Source organism: Tamandua tetradactyla, chromosome 11 (genome assembly GCF_023851605.1).
Source record: "Tamandua tetradactyla isolate mTamTet1 chromosome 11, mTamTet1.pri, whole genome shotgun sequence".
Taxonomy (NCBI): domain Eukaryota; kingdom Metazoa; phylum Chordata; class Mammalia; order Pilosa; family Myrmecophagidae; genus Tamandua; species Tamandua tetradactyla.
The window spans coordinates 46,458,730-46,476,305 of record NC_135337.1 but is presented as its reverse complement, the minus strand read 5'-3'; the positions used below and the strand labels follow the sequence as shown (position 1 = coordinate 46,476,305).

The following is a 17,576-nucleotide window of genomic DNA, read 5'->3' as shown; positions in this document are numbered from 1 at the left end:
GCATGGTGACTTCTCTTTTATGTGTGCATGTGTATATGCGTGCTTGTGTGCACATGTGGATACATTATGTAGATACTCTACCCTAAAATGACATGTGTGAATGTGTAATAGGACAGGGATGTTGAATTCTCCATGTAATTTTCTGAGAAAGTTTTATTTTGGAAGGATATTTTCATTATGTTTAGAATTCTAAATTGGCATTTATTTACTTTTTTTTTTTTAACATTTCATTCGATTTGTCTTCTAGCATTTATTGTTTCTGTTGAAAAGTCAGAGGACACTCTTATTATTGTTCTCTTCTTTAAGTTGCTTTTAAGATTTTCTATTTGCATTTAATAACATAACCTTAAATATACAAATCAAAAACTGACAGGAGTAAACATAGAAATAGATAAATTCCCATTCAGAATTGGAGATGTTATCATATCTCTTCAAAAGGTGATATGATAAGCAAACAAAACTAAATCATTGAAAATTTGAACAATATGATTAACAAACTTTATCTTTTCATCACATACGGATCACCGCCATCAATAATTGTTGAATATACATTATTTTCAAATGCACATGAAACATTTTTATAAATTGACCACATACAAAATATAGAAAAGTTTAATTCAAATGTAAAGGATAGGATCACTATAGAAAATTCAAAATATCTCTCTGGCCATAGTGAATTTGAGATAAAATAAAAAATTTAAAAGATAGATAATTTCAGAAAGTTAGAAATGTAAGCACCTATTCCTAAACAAGCCATGAATTAAAAAAAAAAAAAAAGAAATCACCATGAAAATTAGATACTACCTTGAATTGAGTCATCATGGACATATATCAAAATTGAAATACCAGTGTTCCAAGGGAAATTTATTTACCTGAGAGAATATATTAGAAGAGGAGAACTAAAACCAATGGTCTAAGCATTTCTCCTAAAATTCTATACTAACAAATTATCAAGTGAGATCCAAATACAGCAGGAAGGAAATGTTAAGATTATTAATCAATAAAATAGCAAACAAAAATACAATAGGAAAAAATAAAGAAACTTAAAGATTATTTCTTTGGAAATACTAACAAAATTGTTAACTCCCTAGTGTTCTAGTTTGCTAGCTGCCAGAATGCAATATACCAGAAATGGAATGGCTTTTAAAAAGGAGAATTTAATAAGTTGCTAGTTTAATTGTCCCAATTAAAACAAGTCTGTAGAAATGTCCAATCTAAGGCATCCAGGGAAAGATACCTTGGTTCAAGAAGGCCGATGAAGTTCAGGGTTTCTCTCTCAGCTGGAAAGGCACATGGAGAAAATGGCATTGCTAGCTTCCTCTCCACACTTCCTGCTTTATGAAGCTCCCTAGGAGGCATTTTCCTTCTTCATCACCAAACGTCTCTGGCTGGTGGACTCTCTGCTTTGTGGTTCTGTGTCATTCTCTGCTCTCTCAGAATCTCATGGCTTTCTCTCTTGTTTTTCTCTAGCTTTTTCCAAAGTGCTTCTTCTTTTAAAAGATTCCAGTAAAACTAATCAAGGCCCACCTGGAATGGGTGGAGACACATCTCCACCTAATTAAGTTTAACACCCACGTTTGACTGAGTCATATCTCCATGGAGATAACTAATTAAAGTTTCCAACATATAGTACTGAATAGGGGTTAGAAGAAGCTGTTGCTCCCACAAGGTTGATTAGGATTGAAACATGACTTTTCTAGGGCACATAAACCTTTTCAAACTGATACACCTAGCAAAACTGATAAAGAAAAAAAGTTAATGCACAAATCACCAATGTCATGTATGAAAAAAGGCATATCACTACAGATCCCAAAGACACTAAAATATGATATTATGAGAAATTTACACAATAAATTTGAAAATGCATATGAAGTAAACAAATTCCATGAAAATAAAATTTGAATACCTACATAATAAAAAATGGAAACTCAATAGTAGTCCTATATTTATCTAAACATTTGAATGTTGTAGGTATATATAGACTAGCGGTCTATCTGTCTTCACCACTGAATGCTTTCAAACATTAGAGGCAGGTGCAAAACCCATCCTAACCAAACTCTTTTAGAGAATAAGTAAAGAAAGAATATTACCCACTTCATTGTATGATAAAGCTATAGCAACTATATCAAAACCTTTACAACAGCATCACAAGAAAGGAAAATCTCTGTCATGAATATCAGTGAAAAAAAAATCCATAACACAATATCAGCAAGCTGAACACAGCAATATACAAAATGGATTACACATAAAGACAAATGGGTTTCTTTCAGGAAGGAATGGTTGATTTAAAATTTGCTAATCAGTGTAGTCCATCACATTAAAAAGATAAAGGAGGAAATAGACTTGACTATTAACAGATTCAGGACATGCATTTGAATTTGATAAAATTCACATGCACTTGTGATTTCAAAAATTTCTTAATAACCTAGATATTGAAAGAAAACCTCTTATTCGGGTAAAATAAATTCACATCAAATGGCATGGTTATTGGTTAAATATTGAAAGCTTTCCCCCTGATGGTAATGAGACAAAGATGGCCCCTGTCATCACTTGTACCCACTGCTGTGCCCAATGCAATAAGTCAAAAAAAAAAAGAGTGAAATATTTGGATTAGAAAGAAAGAGATGATATGATTATAGCTTTTAGAGGAGATGTGATCACAGAAAATTCAAAAGAATGTACAAATTAATCATTGGTACAAAGAATTTACCAAATGACGAGATACAAATTCTGTATATAAAATCAATTATGGAGAAGAGACAAGTTTCCCATGCAGAAGAATTCCAAAAACATTATGTAGCTACTCCATTCTAAAGGAGAGGGAGCAAGTCCTCACTTCTTAAGAGTAGGCTGCACATAGTAACTTCCTTCCAAGCAATACAATATGGAAAGAGGAAAAGAAAGAGTAACTTTACAGTGTAGAGACCTGATAACACTATGCCAGCTAAGTGAGAAAGGGTCACACCAATGATCATAAATCATTCTATAATGTGCCCTTGACATGACGTGAGGGGAATGACACTTCACCTCTGTGCCATTCGTCCCAATAACCCATAACCCCAGCCTTTTCATGAGAAAAACATTACATAACTACCAATGGAGGGGGCATTCAACAAAAACAAAACAAAACAAAACAAAAAATGGCTAGCATTCCTCAAAAATGCCAAGGTCAACAAAAACAAAGAGTCTGAGAAGCTGTCGCAGCCAGGAAGTACCTAAAGACAACTGAGATAAAAAATAAAATAAAATAAAATACAAGTAGCAATGGTATCCTTGACGGGATCTTGTTTTTTTCTTTGTATGTTGTATGGTGGGGTCACATAGCATTCTTTTTCCATGTGAGTATCCCCTTATTGCAGCACCATTTGTTGAATTTTTGTTTGGTTTAGTTTGTCATTTGTTTGTTTGTGTGGGAAGTGCATGGGCTGGGAGTCTCCCACGTGGCAGGCGAGAATTCTACCACCCAACTACCCTCGCCCTCCATTGATGGGATCTTAGAACAGAAAAATGACACTAGAGTAAAACTGAATAAATCTGAATAAACTATGGACCTTATTTAATATTTTTGTATTAATGCTGGTTCATTAATTGTAACAGATTACAAACTGATGAAAGATGTTAATAACAGGCAAAACTAAGTGCAGGTGGTATATGGGAACTCCACTATCTTCACAACTTTCCTGTAAATCTAAAATTGTTCTAAACCATGAAGTCCATTAATAAAAAAATAACTATGAGTGCAAGCAATAGCAGAGCAAATACATAGCAACTTTTACAAAGTATCAGGAGAAAATATACCAGAATACATCCAATTAAATATGTGCAGGGTCTATGTATATATAAAATTATCAAACAGTACTGAGACAGTTTGCAAAAAATATGAATAAATGGAAAGATATATCTGTGGATTGAAAGATGTAATATGAGAAAGATGTCAGTTCTCTACCAATTGATCAATAAATAGTTTTAATGCACTCCCATTCACAATCCTCGGAGATTTTTTTGAAAATGAGAAATTACATAAAATTTTATGAAAGTTGCCAAGGGCCAGCAAATGTGAAGGCAATTCTGAAAAAGTACCAATTTGGAAGACATAGTGCCGGACATCAAGACTTATTCTACAGCTACATCAACTGAAAAAAAAAAACACACATTATTTGAATAATCATATTAGAAGAATGGTTAAATGAGTTCTGGTGTATTCATATACTTGAATATCATACAGCATTTGCAAAGATAAAATTGATGCTACCTGAGAAAATCAGATTGATTCTCACAGTCATGAAACTGAGTGAATGCAGACACAAAAGATTATATATCATGTGATTCCATTTACACAGACTTTAAGAAGGGAAAACTAAATTATGGAGATGGAATCAGGTTATTGTTTACATTTTGGTGGATAATGGGGTAAGGCGGGACACAAAAGAAGCTTCCTGCCTAAATTGAAACCCATAGTTTCATGCAGCAGCCAGAGAAGTTTTAAATAATGCAATCCGTTGTCTACATTTGAGCTGGGAAGAGGTTAGGAGATTGTATCTGGGTGGTAAGAATGTATTAAACTACATAATGTTTTGTATACTTTATAGGATGTACATTATGCTTTAATAAAAAAGTAAAAATTAAATCAGGAGGAAAATAAAACGTTGCCCAAGTATTTTAAACACATCCAAGTTGAAATTCAAGTATAAGAGAATGATGCAGCTGTTTGAAGTTGTTTATATATATATATATATAAAATCAAAGGAATGATGCAGCAGTTTGAAATTGTATATATAAAACTAAAGTTATTCAGTCTAAAGTACTTATATAACTGAATAACAAAGAAGAAAATTAAACATTTGATTCAAGACAAATAAAATTGAAATTAACCCAGGGAAAGCAGAATAAAATAAATATTATAAACAGAAAACAAAAATTAATGGATTAGAAAACATAAAAAGAGTATAAATATAAATATATTCTAGAGCTAACTCTGGAAAAAGAACACAAATGAAAAAACAGTGACTAATTATATAAAATATCTAGGAAGTACTTACAGAAATCATTTTGAAAAACTGTGCAAATAAAATGAAAAAGACCTAAAGAAAATAATGAATGCACACTTTTTGAGGAAATTATAATGTCATTATTACTGTAGAACAGATACAAAAACTAAGCAATAGATAACAATGAAAATAGGAAATTTGAGAGGCTTGTTAAAGGGTTAACCCCTGCAAATTACCAGTCACAGATAAATTCACCAAAGTGTCATTTCATACATTTTAAGATAAAGTGCATAGAAGTAAAATTAAATTTATAATCTGTTTTTAATTTAACAGAATACATACAAAATTATGAAAAAGATATCATGGAGAATAAAGCACTATCAATGTATTGCTAAAATTTTTGGATTTCAATAAATGCATTCCTTTTAAATCCAGGATCAAGGCAAGGGTGGCTAGTACCACTATTATAATATAACTTCGCAATTTCTAGTGAATTAAATTGTAAAGAAAAACTGAAAGGACAAATTTTAGAAAGGAGAAACAAAAGTCATCAGAATGAATAGACCAAGTGATGTGTTCCTAGAAGAACTATTAAAAACGATATGAAATCCTTTAAAATGACTGAATAAAAAAGTTTTCAATATAAACAAGAGCCATAAAAATATAATGATATAATTGCAGAAAAAATATAATTACTAGAGTTACCAAAAATAAAATACCTAATGAAATAATCAGAATAAGCACATTCATAGATTCAGTAACTAGAATAAAGGGTCTAGGGAAGAGATAGGAAATGGGGCATTAAAACTTAATTGGTACAAAATTTTTGTTAGGGGTGATGAAAAAGTTTTGGTAATGGATGATGGTGATGGTAGCACAACACTGTGATTATATTTAACATCGCTGAATTATATATCAGAATGGGGTTAAAGGAAGAAATTTTAGGTTGTGAATATATATCACTAAAATAAAAATTAAAAAAAATCTTCCAACCCCAGACAAAAAGAGACATTATTGGAACAACTAAAAAAAATGGAATATGGACTGTATGCTTTATATAAATACTAAATTTCTTGGACTTATTGATAACTATACTTAAGGTAGTTACGTAGTGAATGTCTTTGTTCTAAGGAAATGTACTTGAAGTGTTGTGTTAGAGGAGTATGATGTATGCAACCTGCTCACAAATGTTTAGATAACAGGTAGATAGGTAGGTAGATAGAATGATATAATACATGCCACAAAATACCAAAAGTTGGTAAATCTGCGTATCTGGGTGAGGGGGTATTTTGTAGTTCTATGTGTTTTTGTATAATTTTTGCCCCTTTCCTGTAAGTTTGAAGTTACTTCAAATAAAAAAAATTTTTAAAAATCAATAAAAATAACAAATATCTAGGAATAAACTTAAAAAATTTGCAGGATCCAAATGAAGGAAACTTTTAAAATATATTTTTAAAATCATCCCTTCCCACCCTGTAATTTTCGTAATAAAATTGTACTCAAGTTATGTATGTAAAATGTATATCTATTTTTATATCCACAAGCATACATTCAAACACACACATATACAGATAACACTCACTAATGCACATTCAGACAGTTATGTTTTGAATGACTGTAATAAAAAAAACCTGGAGACAACCAGTGAGCAGGAACTCTGATTTTGAGCTCAGACTCAGATTGCATGCTACATGGAAAAGGGACAAACAATAGTACTTACTGCACAGAGCTGTCATAAGCATTAAGTGAGTTAATCTATGTAAAGCATCGAGTACAATTCTTGGCACAAAGTATTTTCTAATAATAATAATTAAAGAAATGGAATATGATAGTCTTATATGTGCTGATATGAAATGTCTTTAAGAAATGTTAGTATATGAAAAAGCAAGGACAAAACAACGTATATAGGTGAGCCATTTTATAAACAACTTTTTTTGTATGCTGTATGACTGGGTCACATGTCATTATTTTTCCATGTGAGTATCCTGTTATTGGAGCACTATTTGTTGAATTTTTGTTTGTTTGTTTTTGTCTGTTTTGCTTGCTTGTTTTTTAGGAAGTGCATGGACCCGGAATTGAACCCGGGTCTCCCATTTTGCAGGCAAGAATTCTACCACTAAACTACCGTTTCATAAACTTTTAAAGGCTATAAAAAAGGTCTGAATGCAGATGTATAGACAGGTGTGTGTGTGTGTGTGTGTGTATGTAAATGTGTGTTTGTGTCTGTTCACAGACATTTAACACTTAATTTTTTTTCTGGAGCTGTATATAAGTAAATATTAACTGCTATATACTTTTGAAGAGCATTTGGAATTGGTGTAAGACGTAAAAATGTTTTTGCTTTTCATTTTACATTTCTTAAAAACTTTAACTTATTCATCATATGTATAGTTTACTTTCTAGAAACCATAAATTACAGTAGTGCTGTCACATATAAAATATGAAAACTACATTCTATATTATGTAATATTTGTAAGAGCCTAATTATGTGAATACTATTGTGTGAATTTGCATAGTTGTAAGGACTGTTCTGGAATGATACATATGGATATTTAAAAATATAACTAAAGAAAAAAGCTAATGTGATAGACATTTCTAGACTAATTTATAGAATTATAAACAGATGTTATCAATATGCCTTTGTTTGAAAACAGTAGAAATTCTAAGTTGGTCATGTGGCACTTCAGCAGAGCTATTTTGGGAAAATATCTAATTTATCTTTATTTTTGAAGAAAAACAAAAATCTGTGCAAAACTTGTGGTTATGACCAATATTCACAGTGCAATGTAAAATTCTATTGATTCAGCACTGTATCACCTCAGTCTATCTCTTAATTGACTATACCTTACCTGTTAGCAGAAAATAGTAGTTAGTAATTAGCTAGTATTTTAAGGGAAATTTGTCAGCAAAAAAGATAGTACTTTTGGAAACTAATAAAAACATTGGAGGTTGTATAGTAGAAAATGATACTGACACTTTTTTTTTTGACTAATACTAGGTGTGCTAGTTTGAAGCTGTTATGTACACCAGAAAAGGCCCTACTCTTTTAATCCGTTCCTGTAGGTACAGACCTGTTGTAGGTCAGACCCTTTGGCTAGGTTATTTCAATTGAGATGTGACCCACCCCATTCAAGATTGGTCTTAACTCTTTTACTGGACTCCTTTGTGAGAGGATAAAGAACAGAAAAAGTCGAGAGGGCTTAGAGAGAAAAGCTCAAGTTGTAAGAGAAAACTCATAAAGGAAGCCACTGGAACCAGAGCTGAAAGCAACAAGACTTGGGCACAAAGGACCAGCAGATGCCAGCCATGTGCCTTCCCGTGTAACAGAAGTGTCCTGGATGCTGCCAGCGTTTCTTCAGAGTCTAGTTATTCATCTGTTGATGCCTTAATTTGGACATTTTCATGGCCTAAGACTGTACATTGTAAGTTAATAAATCCCCAATGTAAAAGCCCACCCATTTCTGGAATATTACTTTGCAGCAGCTTGAACAAACTGAAATACCAGGTGTTACTGTTGTAACTTTACTGTTGTAACTTTAGATCCTTTAATCCTGGCTACAAACACTTGAATGGGCAGGAGATTTGAAATAGCCTTTGAGGTTCTAATGGAGTGTTTTGATTTTGAACTCATTTGACAATTTCAGTTCACTTTATAATGATCTGTAAAAACCTTAGCTTGGTCTGAGCCCTGACTTATTTCATGTGGAGAGATAAATAATAGTTGATATAGAAATGTTGAATTCCTAAATGCTGAATTTCCCTTCAAAGAGTTTCTGAAGGATGTATTCTTCTAGCTATACATATAGCTAAAGATGCAGATATTAATATAAAACAGATAGCTCTCATAAAGTACTATTGGTCTGTGATCATCTGTATTCCCTGAAGTCAAGCGATGCTGTTTTTATGTAAGGAGATTGAGGAGGCTGTTTTCATATATTTTTCAACAGGACAATATTTAGCATGAAGACATTCTTTTGCAACATGGGAAATGTCAATATCAGCACATAATTAGAATTTAATGTTTCTCTGCTGAATATATATATATTTTTTGAATCCTTGAAATACAAAAAAAAACCCTGTATTAATTATGATGAATATCAAGTAGTACTCAACTACTTCCTTTTACATGTGTTTTTTTTCTGCTTATGAAATGAGTTTTATGATTTGAGGTTATAGAGTTTTGGTTCAATTGTACTGATCCGGAATGAACTTCTGTGCATTCAAAATTATGTTCTATTGTCTCCCTGAGCACAAAGCAGAAGAAATCCCTCAAGCCCAAGGTTGGCTTGAGCTGAGAATTACCTGGCAATAGTGTGAAATGGAATTTAGGCTATTGCATTAAAAAGAATAAATAATAACAGTGTTATTTACATTCTGCATGAGTAAGCAAAACATATGATGAAACTTAATTATTTGTCCAAAGCTTGAAAAAGTCGTGGAGAAAGGTAATTTCAGCTTTCAAATTGGATATATTTTTCTTACCCTAATAAGACTGGATTTTAGTTCTGTGCCAGTGATTTCTACTTTACTTTTCATTTACATCTCAGCTCTTTCAAGTGCTGTGTGGCAGTCCACTAGAAATATACTTTTATATTTAGAGCTATAAATCTTCCTTTTCTGGAAGTTTGGTTCTGAAAAATAAATACAACTTCAAATTACAAACATGTTCAATTCTATTTTATGAAATATGAAGAACAGGTTGAAATAATGGATGTGCTTTTGTTTCCCTGAGGACCACATGCAAATAAGAGAGCCCTACTTCTATTAAAAATGCCTACATACCTTATCCTATATTTTAGTTTCAATTATGAAAACACTGTATATCATGTGGACCAAAATAATGAGATCCAATATTTAATTGAGCTAAAAATAGTACTCTAATACAATTGTTGATTCCATGAATACCCTCAAAATTGGAAAATATTGCAATTAAGTGAGATTAAAAAGAATCATTTATTTCCTCCACTACATTGCAATATCATTTATTTGTTGTAATACATCCATTTTGTCAATTTTGTCTCCCTTTAATTGATATTCTTCATTTTAAGAAACACATCAAATGGGTCCTTATTTCATTATTATTAATACACTGAAAAACTTTCTAAAGATCTATTAGTTTTTCATACAAGATGCTGAAGGTTTTATGTTTATAAATGTTCCAAAAATCAATAGTCTGCCTAATGTGTTATCCATCATGCATTCCTCAGGAAATTGATTAAAATGAATTTACATTTACTTACAAACACAAGTAAAGGAACAAAAGGAATAAAATAAACCACCTTATTTTAGTGTGAAGTATGCTGTGTGCACTCTAAATTCACTTTTAAAAAAATATTTGGCCAAATGGTTATTTTGGTACTTAGCCATACTAAATATATGTACTTTTAGAGTCAACATTTAGCTATACTCACAAGGAAGGCAGATGTCTTTTTATTTTAGCCAAATTATTTGATCCAATATTTTTTCTGAATATTAAACATATCTTTATAGTATTTGCATTTGTCATCTGATACTTCAGTTATTAGTATAAGTTGGAGGCTCAACAATAAGGAAATTACACTTTATTCCAATGGTAGAATAAAAAAATCTAAAGCAAATTTAGATTGCTTAATATTCTATCAAATATTTATGAAAATCTAGGTGTCATTGAAAAAATAGCAAAATTTGATCAGTTATTGAGTTTACCAATTACATTTTTTCCTGGAAATCCCGTGAGTGTGCAGATAATAAACAGACACAATAGCTGATGTTTAACATTTGAGCCAAGAGTTTTCCTGCTTTATATCATTTATTTCTGTCAACAATATAACATAAATTCTATTATTATCTTGAAATTATAAATGATAAGTTTGAGACATTTAGCAATTAAGGAACACGATTAAGCATTCTCAGTTAATAAATGGAGAGGCAATAAAAATGGAAAACATGATTATTATCTTCACTTGAAAGCTGAAGAAATTAAAGTACAAAAGGCAAGTCAACTATAGAATGTCCCAGATTATTAATAGATCAGACACAAGCATCTAGGTCTCCAACTTCAAATCTTAGATTGATTCCATTGTGCTACAGTCTCAATCTTAGAATAAATGGTATTTTCTGCTTTTTCTTTGATAGATCAAATTTATATTCCATAGGAAATTGAAATTCATCTTGATATAAAGTAATATACTACGTATATTTTTTCTTCCCTCTTTATACATTTATATGACAAATGGTAGCCATAAATCAAGATTTACATTCTCTAGTAAGTTAGAATGACCATTTATGGAAAATTGCACATAGTCCTGAGTGCTTGCATATCTCATTTAATGGCTAGAATGATTCTATTAAGAAAACTAAATTATCCTCAAGTTTAGCTGAAGGAATGTAAATACAGACTGAAAAAACTCAAGGTTATACAGTCAATAAACTGCAGAGACATAATTGAAATCCAGATTTTTATTCAATTCAAAACCAAGCTCTTAATTGCTATTCTATGAAGAATATTAACTATACCACAAGATCAAAAAATTTTAATTTTAAAAGTATCTTGAAATAAAAAAACAATTTTACTTTTAAAACTGCATGCTTTTAAAACATAATATTGCCACAGTAATCTAAAAAGCATTGCATATTTCAATTCTGACACCCAAGTACATTCTGTGGTTTTGTTTCATTTTTTTGAAGGGTAAACGGATTTTCAAGCATATATTCACCCAAACAGTCTACGCTCTCCTTGTTTTATTATTCAACTCAAGGTCCCACATCACATTTGTTGTAGGAGTGTCCTGTGGGGCATAAAGTTTCCCATATGTCTGGGTGGAACATTTGTATACTCTGAATTGAAAGAAATGATAAATGCATTTTTAGTTTAGATTCGCATATCTATATCCTTGTTTGGTTTGTCTCCAGATAATTATATTTAAAATAAATGATATAATTTTTAAAAATGTAGTTAAAATTTGCATAGTAAAGTGAAGATCATAGGGGAGAAAAAAATGTCTCTACCTATAGTCCATGCTATTAATGAACCTCAGGTTTTCCTGCATGGCATGTGACTGTGTAAACAAGGCAAAATATTATTTGTAAATATGTTAGCAGTATTCACAGCCTTATTCATTGAGTGAAAATTACCAACATTTTTGACATTTATTGAATGCTAATTGTGTGCCAGTCACAGTGCTGAAACCAGCTGTAATAAGCCCATTTTCTAACTCCTCCCTAACTTGCTTGAGGTCCACTTACTCATGTTTATTAGTAAGTGACTTGCTTCACTGAAAGCTTAATTACTGTATCCTTCTTTCCCTGTGGAAACCAGTAGGACCAATTCCAACTAGATCTGGAGACTGGAGCATGAGCAAAAGAATGAAACTTTGACCTAAAGTTACCTATGCTTAATTACAATGTTAAAAAACACCTTCCTTGGGCAGGCCATGGTGACTCGCCTGCCATGCCGGAGACCCGGCTTCAATTCCCAGTGCCTGTCCAAGCAACGAAAACAAAACAGCTTCCTTTTCATGTCAAGGCCACCATTTTAAAACATGCAATGCATGAACAAGCATGGTTTGCAACTGTGCATGCTCCACATAACTTGCCTCCTGATCTGCAGTATCTCACCCTGTCCTGAGTCACCCCCCTAGGTCATCCCCTTCCAACTCATATCAATAACATAAACCCCTTTCAGCCTGGGGAGACAGATTTGAGTCTTACCTCCTGTCTTCTTGGCTGGTCTTGCAAAAAATAAACTCTTCTCAATATCCCATACTATATTGGCTTGTATGTGCATTAGGCAATGAGCTCTCTTGCTCGGTAACAATTTGGTGACTCCGCCAGGATGATAAGGGTCTCAGAACCCCTTCCTTGAGGCCCTGTGGGGGCTGCAGGATAGAATTCTTCGGTCGCTGACTCTAAGGGACCACCTGGACCTGTTTGTCTAGAAGTTCAATGATCTTTCGATACAATATAATTTTGAGAAAAGAAATGTTTCTAGAAACAGATGTCTTCTGGGTGAATAACTTTGTCTGAGCCCCTATTCTCTTGACGAAGCTTGTTTGCTAGGATTATGGGTTCAAGTCCCCCAGTACCAGTTTTGCCTTAAAGGGTTCCTGGTTGCTAGGAGCTTGGATTTGTGTCCCCCCTAAAATCTGTTATTGGGAACAGTCCTCAAGACTTGAAAATCAGCTGTGGCAAGTACTCACAGTTTCTGGTTTGGGTTCTGGGTAAGCTTACAAAGGTTCAAAATTAGGTTTGAGTCCAGCTAGGTAGATCTGGCACCAGGGAATCTGCTGAATCCAGATGATTGTAATCATGTGAGATGTTAATAGTACATCTGACTGCAGTCCTTTTAAATGTATTTTGGGTAATTGGCCTATATTTAGTTATGAATCAAAGAAAAAGAAAATGATTATTATTATTTTTTTAACAAAACCTAGCCCCAGTAAAAACTACAACCTGGGAAACAATGGCCAGAAAATGGATATCTTAACTATAATTTAGATTACAGTTAGGTTTATATTGTAAAAGACAAGAGAAATAGAATTAAATCCCAGATGTCTGATATTATATGTCTTTGTATCAGAATAAAAATGTACAGGAAAGGTACAAAATTATAGTTTAAACTAATACGTTTTATGTTTGTGTTTCTGAATCTGACTCATGGCTAAAGATTTTTTTTTTGTATGCTGAATGGAGGGGTCACATTTCATTCTTTTTCCATGTGAGCAGCCATTATTGTAGCACCATTTTTTGAATTTTGTTTGTTTGTTTTTGTTGGTTTCTTTGGTTTTTGTTTGGGAAGTGCATGGGCTGGGTCTCCCACAAGGCAGGCGAGAATTCCACCACTGAACTACTCTGTTACTCCCTGATTCATGGCTAAAAATTTTGATTGAAGCTACAGGCTTTCTATGTGTGTCTGTGTTTGTTTGATGTGTATTTTTCTGCCTCTGCATAATAATACCAAATTAACAAATAAAAAATTGTTAAGAGAGCTCTATTCAAATTGCTTAAAGACAAATAAGCACATTTATATATACACACATATATAAATATATATTTTTATATATATATATATATGAATAAGCATATGTATATAAAAATTAGTATTTCTGGGGAGACCAGAAATTAAAGAAGCCAGACTTCTAATACTCTTTAAACTCCTCCTGTCTTCCTATTCTATTTTCTAGTTTAGCCTAACTCCACTTACATAATAATAAGATTTCCCAAATCTTGTGGAATACTCAGTGAGTTTTGCAAAATAATTCAATCTTATTCAGATTTATACGCCTGTATACCCAAACATTTACCAGTTAAGTTACATGACTTCTGGTGAAAGTCATGGACAAATCTGGATAAACAAAACTATCTAAGAAAAAAAAAATGAAAAAAAGAAATCCTCCTCATCTGAAACAGTAGCTAAATAAATCCCGATAAATTCTCTAGGCACCAGGGTTCAGGGCGCTAATACTTATAATTGCTGTAAATGACGTGGACATTGGAAACACACACCTGGAACTTCCTGAAAGTAGCTGCAAACCTTTCTCCACCATGTTCTTTGCCCTCTAAGAAAGCAAAGTGTCCTTCAGTGTAACTGCTAGGGCTGCTTCTGAAATGGCAGAGACTTTTCCAATTGTCCATATCATATCTTTAGGTGAAATAGATCTGATAATTGGAAACAATTAAGAGCATAAGGACTCTGATATTTTAGGGTCACTTTATCTGTTATCCTACCGCCCTCATTTGGAATATTTAACACCTAATTCAAAAGACAAGGGCACATTCTTTTGTCTCACCTGTCTCATTTCCCAGGACCTCTTATACCTTGGCCCAATATGAATGAACCAGTTAGGGCAGTTTGGGGTAAGGATAAATGTGGGAAAATGGGAGTGATATACGTTTGATTTAGAATTCCTTCTACTGGGCCTGAAGATTAGAAGTGATAGGCATAAGGGAATGCTGCAGAATTGGCCATGATTGTTCTGAGGGAATTTCCCAACTAAAAAATTTCTTTTCTAATAACACCTTTGCAGTGGTAGCCTCAGTACACAAATTGTTATTAAAATGTATTTATAGCCTTCAGAGGGAAATAATTGAATAAAATCAATGGCCAAATTTGAGAAGATCCAATAGGTAAAAGAAAAATGTCCTTGAGATATATGGAAAGGTTTTCCTGGATTGTTCTTTGGACAAATTAAACAGCTATGGTATATTTTCTATAGTCTGATAGTCAATACCCTTTTTGAGTTTTCTTTTTCTATCTATTTTTTTGAGTGCACAGTCCGGGAATCAAACCCGGGCCTCCCACATGGAAGGTGAGCATTCTACCACGGAACCAGCCATACACCCCATAGTTAATATACTGTTAAAGTTGTTTGTAAAATTGGCATGTTATAAAACTAAAAAACTTTTTTTTTAACCTTCAATGAAAGAAAAAGGAAAAATTTGCAAAAACTACTTTTATAAACCTACAATTAAATCATGGCTTTAAAGCAATCCTCCCTGCCTCCAGAAAACTATTTCAGAAATTATTAACAATATGTCACTAGAATACTTCTAAAACGAATAACTGAAGAAAGCAGTATTTCGGGAGACCGTCCCCTAAAATAGCTGCTTTCTAAACTATCAATGTTAAGTGCAATATAAACATACAGATTTATTCTACTTGAGTATGTTCTCCCTAAATTTAAGCAAGTTTACTGATAAAATAAGCTAGCATCGTATCTATTAAATCTTTAAGATGATGAAAAATGTAAACTTGTGTTTAACAAAATTGAGTCATCATTTTGACAAATTTTATTTTAAGAATAACTGTGTTTTTAGGGTATTTGGAAACATGCAGATATGTAAAGTATGCAATATATACTTTGCTTAAAAAAAGAATGCAGTTTTGCCCGAAAATAAAATATTCTTTTTCACAAAATCAGACACAAGAGTGGATAGAACAAAGCCTGGATGAGTATGGAAAGTTAGGAAGCACATTTGGAAATGATTTTTTTTTCTTTTTTTTGTTGACTAGGATTTGATAAGCTCATTTATAATATTTTTTAGAACTTTCATATCAAACAATTTTTTTCACACAGAACTGGAGTTTGATTTTCTCTCAAATTAAAGAAATTTTCTCTGATTATTGGTCTGCATTTAATGAGAGGTGTTAGATACTTTTTCTTAACCATCTGAGTATTCTTACTCGAAAATAAAGATTTTATGTCATACCAAAATAATATCCTTATTGATGTTTATGTTAACCTTAACATCCTTTATTATTTAGGAAGACATGTCTTCTCATTTTTAAAGGAACTAAATCTTTTTTTTTTACAATCATATTAATTCCTATCGTACTCTTTTATTGTCACTTTGTTTACATAGGGACCCAAATATTGTTTCACAATGACCCATTTTCCTGTATAACAAAATATGAAAACCTGAAAGGTTGACATTTTATCTTTCCAAAATCAAACCTTAAAATATACTTTTTTATTTCAAACCATTGCAAAAAACTCTTTCTTTTCTTAAAATCTTGATATTATAATACTGGCTTCTGTGCACATGGGACAATAAGCCCACTTGCTCAGTAACGGTGCTAAGCATTAATCTTTCTCAGAAGCTTGTGTAAGAGGTACTATTTTAAGAAGTTAATGAGGCCCAGGAATGCCCATGAACTGGCCTAAAGTCACAAGGCTAGTAAGGCACAAAGTATGAGAAGCAATAGAAAATATTTGTAGACATTAACTTATTTATAGGACTCAATTCTTAAAATGACTGCAGCGTGGGTGACTATATATGTGAAGGCTTACACAGGTGCTCTCACTCTGAACTTCAGTGCCCAACTCCAGACTGACACTTGGTAAACTTCCAATTAGACTGTTGAAGAAATGAAAAAAAAATGAATGTGTTAATGTTACTCTGCATTTTTTTTTTTTATTTTTTAATAGAGACTGAGAGTTGCCTATCAATATTATTCTGATTAAGCCCTTATTTTCTACTTCTGCAAGCTTGAAACTCCATTTTTTCTATTAGATAATTGAGAAATTCAGAGCATGGATTAAGTCAAATAAACCTTGTTTTTGTCTCATATCTTCTTGAGACTTGTAAAGAATAAAATGTAGGACTTTCAGTCAGAGGGAGTTAAGGGTTACAGTTTGACATCATTCTAAGTAGCACAGATCCATTCTGACACTCAACAGATCCTTAAGAAAACTGGATCCAGCCTCTTCTCATTAGAAGAGGAGCAAAACCCCCATCAGTGGATCCTATTGGCTACAATAGCAATAGCCTGGAAACATGTGATAGACACATGGTCATTTCCTTGTCCAATCATCTCATGTCCTCCTGGAAATGGTCATTGGCCCCTTCATAGTAGAGGCCAGCCAGTCACTCTTAGATGTGTGGTCAGGTGACAGCAATTCTGTTATCTATTTCTTCAAGAATGACCAAGGAAAAATGAACCATGAATATTTTAAAAACACCTCATTTAAAAATCAATTACCCTTTTATTTCAAGAACAGCATTTGCACTTAAATTCAAATACATGCCATACAGTCATATATATTACCCAACTTAATAACTAGGGTCTACTTTAGGAAACCATTTTGTGGCCAAAGATAAAAATCCTCA

The 17,576-nt window shown here is 32.6% G+C and overlaps 1 pseudogene; it reads left to right on the top strand.

Moving 5' to 3' along the window:
* Nucleotides 1-437: 437 nt before the first annotated feature.
* Nucleotides 438-526, top strand: LOC143651095 (small nucleolar RNA SNORD116; annotated as a pseudogene).
* Nucleotides 527-17,576: the final 17,050 nt, after the last annotated feature.